The sequence below is a fragment of the Symphalangus syndactylus genome, chromosome 8 (assembly GCF_028878055.3).
Source record: "Symphalangus syndactylus isolate Jambi chromosome 8, NHGRI_mSymSyn1-v2.1_pri, whole genome shotgun sequence".
Classification (NCBI taxonomy): Eukaryota; Metazoa; Chordata; class Mammalia; order Primates; family Hylobatidae; genus Symphalangus; species Symphalangus syndactylus.
Genome location: NC_072430.2, coordinates 136,092,062 through 136,098,061, shown reverse-complemented (window position 1 = coordinate 136,098,061; position 6,000 = coordinate 136,092,062).

Sequence of the window (6,000 nt, the reverse complement as noted above, 5' to 3'; positions counted from 1 at the left end):
ACCCTGATGAAGTCCTATTCTTTACTTTTATACTCACTTTCAACCTCATTCCCGTTCTTATGCTGCCCTCTACCCTTAAATTTTCTTTAAGGTGTCCACACAGTCCTGGTCACACTTGAAGCAGTCCTGGAAACATCACCCCTATGCCAATAATCCCCAGAAGAAACTTACTTTTTCTTTATCTTTTCTTATAACTGTATATTTTATAAATAAAAAGACAGGAATGTCAGGCCTCTGAGCCAAAGCTCAGTGTCACGCGTGTCCATGTGAAAAGAGTCCACCAACAGGCTTTGTGTGAGCAACGAGGCTGTTTATTTCACCTGGGTGCAGGCGGGCTGAGTCCAAAAAAGGAGTCAGCAAAGAGTGGTGGGATTATCATTAGTTCTTATAGGTTTGGGATAGGCGGTGGAGTTAGGAGCAATTTTTTGTGGGCAGGAGGTGGCTTTCACAAAGTACCTTCTCAAGGGCAGGGAAAATATCACAAAGTACCTTCTTAGAGGTGGAGGAGGATATTACAAAGTACATGATCGCAAGGGCGGGGAGGGTGTATTAGCATAAGGTCAACTGATCAGTTAGGGTGGGGCAGGAACAGATCACAATGGTGGAATGTCATCTTTTGTGGTTCTTCAGTTGCTTCAGGCCATCTGGATGTACACGTGCAGGTCACAGGGGATATGATGGCTTAGCTTGGGCTCAGAGGCCTGACACTCAGCCATTATAACCCCTGTGACCTGCACATATAAGTCCAGATGGCCTGCAGGAGCCAAGAAGTCTGGAGCGGATAAAAATTAAGAAGAAGTGAAACAGCCAGTTCCTGCCTTAACTAATTAATCCACCTTATGACATTCTACCATTATGACTTGTTCCTGTCCTGCCCCAGCTGATCAATCAACCCTGTGACATTCTTCTCCTGGACAATGAGTCCCATGATCTCTCCACCATGCACCTTGGGACCCCCTCCCCTGCTAACAATAGATAACCACCTTTAACTGTAACTTTCCACTGCCTACCCAAACCTTATAAAGCTGCCCCTCTCTTATCTCCCTTCACTGACTGCTTTTTCGGACTCAGTCCGCCTGCACCCAGGTGATTAAAAAGCTTTATTGCTCACACAAAGTCTGCTTGCTGGTCTCTTCACACGGACGTGCTTGACAAAAATCAAGTGCTCCAGCTGTCTCTCTTTTTTTTAAAGAGATAGGGTCTTGCTATGTTGCCCAGGTAGGTCTCGAACTCCTGGCCTCGAGCTATCCTCCCACCTTGGCACTCCAAAACACACACAAAAAAACCCCCTGCATCTTTAAATGCATTTTCAGAAGGGATCCTTTTTGTTTTGCTGGTTTCATTCTTCCATTCACAAGAATTTTTCAGCATAAAAAACATGGTGGCTTTTGTGGACTGTCATGTTCATTGCCAAAAGTGAAACTGGATAATACGTATTTATCATATGTCTCTTTCTTCAATACTACAACTGTAATGTGGTATGATAGTGTTGTAGGAGTTATTAAGAAATTATTTTAGGCAGATAAGAGAGGAAAAGGGGTCCCTGGGAAGTTTTCGTTTTTAAAGCAGCTCTTAGAGCCAGGCTGGCAAGCTTTGATATGCAAATGAAGGCCATTAGAAACTGGGTCCACCCAAACATGGCGATTTCTGCGACCTTCTTGCCCTTGCCCCACATGTTCCTGGCAACATGGCCACCCCCACCTATCCCCATGTGTGTAGAACATCATGGCACCCTGCGTTTGCATATTAAAAGGCTAGGGTGGGAGGGTCAGCTTTTTCACGGGCTTCGTGAATGACATGCCTGGTCAAACCAATCCCGAGCCCTGTGCAAATCAAACACTGCTTCCTCCAGCCTCTACATATATCTGGCCGGTATCCACCACACTTGGGGTTCCCTCTTTGGACTTTGGAGCCCCCCTCCTTCTGTCTCTGTATGGGGGAGCTTCTTCTGTCTTCTTCCTTTCTTCTTGCCTATTAAACTCTCTGCTCCTTAAAACTACTCCATATGTGTCCATGTCATTCTTTTTTTTTTTTTTTTTTTTTTGAGATGGAGTCTCACTCTTTTGCTCAGGCTGGAGTGCAATGGCACCATCGCAACTCACTGCAACCTTTGCCTCCCTGGCTCAAGCAATTCTCCTGCCTCAGCCTCACGAGTAGCTGGGATTACAGGCATGAGCCACCACGCCCAACTAACTTTTGTATTTTTAGTAGAGACAGAGTTTGACCATCTTGGCCAGGCTGGTCTGGAACTCCTGTGATCCACCTGCCTCAAAGTGCTGGGATTATAGGCATGAACCACTGGGCCCAGCCGAGCCTGCCTTCTTGTTTCAGCTCTCACACTGTAAACACGTGTCCTTTTGGTGGTCTATTTAGTGCCACTTTTTTTTTTTTTTTTTTTTGAGACAGAGTCTTGCTCCGTCACCCAGGCTAGAATGCAGTGGCGTGATCTTGGCTCACTGCAATCTCTGCCTCCCAGGTTCAAACAATTCTTCTGCCTCAGCCTCCCAAGTAGCTGAGATTACAGGTGCGTGTCACCACACCAGGCTAATTTTTGTATTTTTAGTAGAGATGGGGTTTCACCATGTTGGCCAGGTTGGTCTTGAACTCCTGACCTTGTGATCTGCCCGCCTCGGCCTCCCAAAGGGCAGGGATTACAGGCGTGAGCCACCACGCCCAGCCAGTGCCACTTTTTTTGTATTTTGTGCTTTTTGTTGCTGGTTTTCTTGTTTCGTGTGGTCCCCAAGTGAACTGCTGATGAGCTTGTGGTGCTCCTAAGAGCAAGAAGGATGTGATGTGCTATAGGGAGAAAATCTGTGCGTTGGAGAAGCTTCATTCAGGTGTGAGTTATGGTGTGGTGAGTCCAATATTAATGAATCAGGCTAGCTGTGGTGGCTTACGCCTATAATTCTGGCTCTTTAGGAGGCCGAGGCAGGAGGATCACCTGAGGTCAGGAGTTAGACCAGCCTGGCCAACATGGTGAAACCCCATCTCTACTAAAAACTACAAAAAATTAGCTGGGCGTGGTGGTGCATGCCTGTAATCCCAGCTATTCGGGAGGCTGAGGCAGGAGAATGGCTTGAACCTGGGAGGCGGAGGTTGTAGTGAGCCGAGATCATGTCATTGTATTCCAACCTGGGCAACAAGAGTAAAACTGCGTCTAAAAAAAAAAAAATTAATGAATCAACTGTATATTAAGTTACGTGTCTTTTAACAGAAACAAACATAAAAAAGGTTATGTGTTGGTCAACTGATGAAAATATTGTGACTAGGCTGGGCACGGTGACTCAAGCTTATAATTCCAGCACTTTGGGAGGCTGAGGTGAGAGGATCACTTGAGGTCAGGAGTTTGAGACCAGCCTGGTCAACATGGTGAAACCCCATCTCTACTAAAAATAAAAAAAATTAGCCAGGCGTGGCAGCACACATCTGTAATCTCAGCTACTTGGGAGGCTGAGGCACGAGAATCACTTGAATCCAGGCAGTGGAGGTTGCAATGAGCTGAGAATGCACCATGCACTACTGCACTCCAGCCTGGGCAATAGAGTGAGACTCGGTCTCAAAAAAAAAAAAAAAAAGAAAAAGAAAAATAGAAAATATTGCCAGGCGTGGTGGCTCACGCTTGTAATCCCAGCACTTTGGGAGGCCGAGGCGGGCGGATCACGAGGTCAGGAGATCGAGACTACGGTGAAACCCCGTCTCTACTAAAAATACAAAAAATTAGCCAGGCGTGGTGGTGGGCACCTGTAGTCCCAGCTACTTGGAGAGGCTGAGGCAGGAGAATGGTGTGAACCCGGGAGGCGGAGCTTGCAGTGAGCTGAGATTGCGCCACTGCAATCCAGCCTGGGTGACAGAGCGAGACTCCGTCTCAAAAAAAAAAAAAAAAAATAGAAAATATTGTGACCAGACCCTCACAGGAACCTAACCCTGTATTTCTCCTAGGAGCAAAGCTTCACTATTCACTAATCCAGTGTTAGTGGTGATTTTATAGAACACAACCACCACAAATCAGGAATGTGGGCCATACCTCCTGCTGGTTGTGTTTCTCTGGTGGCACTCTGATACAGTGACAAAGTCACAGAACTGCTAATACTATTGTGGTTTTTTGCCTACCTTAACAAATTTTGAAGAAAAGTTAAGGGTTGTTGAAAGCAAAGATGTCGATTTATTCCCATCCATGCATATGAGTCCCCTGAATGCTCTCTGTGGACCCTGGGGGCATTCGTGGACCCCAGGTTAAGATCACCTGCAGGTTAACAGAGGATAATGCAAAGGCCCACACCAGTCATGATGAAGGGTGGAGGTAGCAATGTTCCCACAGGTTCTGAGGAAGCAGTGAAGCTGGAAGGCCCAGCCAGGGAACTGGAGGCTGGGGGCTCAGCAGGCCTGTGGGCTCTGCTCCCCAGCTGAAGACACGGTACCCCTAGTTCTTCCTCAAGCTGTGGTTGCCCCAAGCTAGATCCATCCAAAAAAACCATGGCTGCCTACAGGTGTTGAGGAAGCGTTGTTTGCAAGGGCTGGGGTTTGGCCCCACTGGCTCTGAGGCTTCTCCCTCTCCTTGCACTAAACTCAGACAATTCTGTTTTCTCCTATTATTCTACCTGTGATTTTAAGTGCTCCTCATGTCTGCACAAACTTACCCCCATCTCTTTTTATTTAAAAAGCAAACTGAACCCCTGATTGTTTGGGTCTGGGATGATACTTTGGCTGTCTATCTGTGCCCTCCACCCACTACACCCTCCCAGAAAATGAAATTAATCTACTTAGGTTCATCACAAAGGTGGGCTTGTCGTCCCAGTGGCAGAATCTACCGTCCCGCCCATGTCACCATACCAAGCGCCCTTCTGCTTCAGGTCCTGGGAGGTCAGGACTTCCTGGTGTCATCCTCAGACAGCGGGACAAGGCTGGGGCTGGATTCTTCCTGTCTGGGTTCACCTCCAATTGCTGGTACTTCCTTAAGCACAGCACTGATGCCCCTATGTTTATGATCGGGAAAGGATTCTAATTAGAACCAGCCAAAGGAAGAGACACAGGGCAGAGTCCAGGGAGGGTCCTGATGAGGAGCTGGCGGCCACGTGTGTGGCATCACCTCCTTCTTGCTGTGATGTGTGACAATTCGCAGAGTACCGCCAACCACGGAAGCTTCCCTGGGCTTTGATGTCAGAATTTGTATTGCAGTTTCCCTCTGTGGGCAGGGTCGATGGAATCATTGCCTGTGAGGTTGAACTGGGTCTCTAGCTTGTTTCTTCGCCCCGGGGGTTGCTCTGACAGCTCTTGCCCTAAGGGGCCCATCACGAGTCACCTCATTAGGGTTACAGTAAACCATCAGGTGTGGTCTTCCAGGAGCCAGGACAAAGGGACAAAGGCCAGATCTCTCTGGGGAGAGGGAGGTGTGAATTGCTTAGTACACAGCTCCCGACTTTAGCCTCCTGCCCCCAAGCTGGTGTTTCCCCAGCTCTGACTGCACATTCTGCTTTGTGAATGATCTTACAAGTCTCACTCGGCCTGGAACTGGCAATGGGGAAATTGCTGAGGCAGGTGGCTGGCTCCAGGGCCTGGCTTGAAGATGGGCAGGAAGGCACTTACGCTGCCCTCTCATGAGCCCCCCGGTACCTCTTTACAGCCCCAGACCGCAGTGATGTTCAGGCTTTTGGAGCAAGCCTTGTTGCTTTCTGCAACATCTGTGGGTGGACTCGGACTCCTGACTGGTCACTTGCGGAAGAGAAGACCAGCGGCTCCTCTCACTCCCTCTCGCAGGAGACTGAAGGCTGCCACCTCTGAGACCTCCTACCCTTTGGCTCCCCTTCTGGGAATCATGTGAAAGTGGCTGTCATGAGCCACATCCTGTCCAGCTGAAGTCCTGCTTGATGTTGGCAGAGGATGTGGTCGTTCAGAGCTGGGAGGACAGACCAGACACCAAGCAAGACCAAGAGCTCTCCACTCCTTCTGCCTCTGGATGAGTGGGGTGTAGGGTCTTGAGGAGTGACTGGGGAACGGGACTGC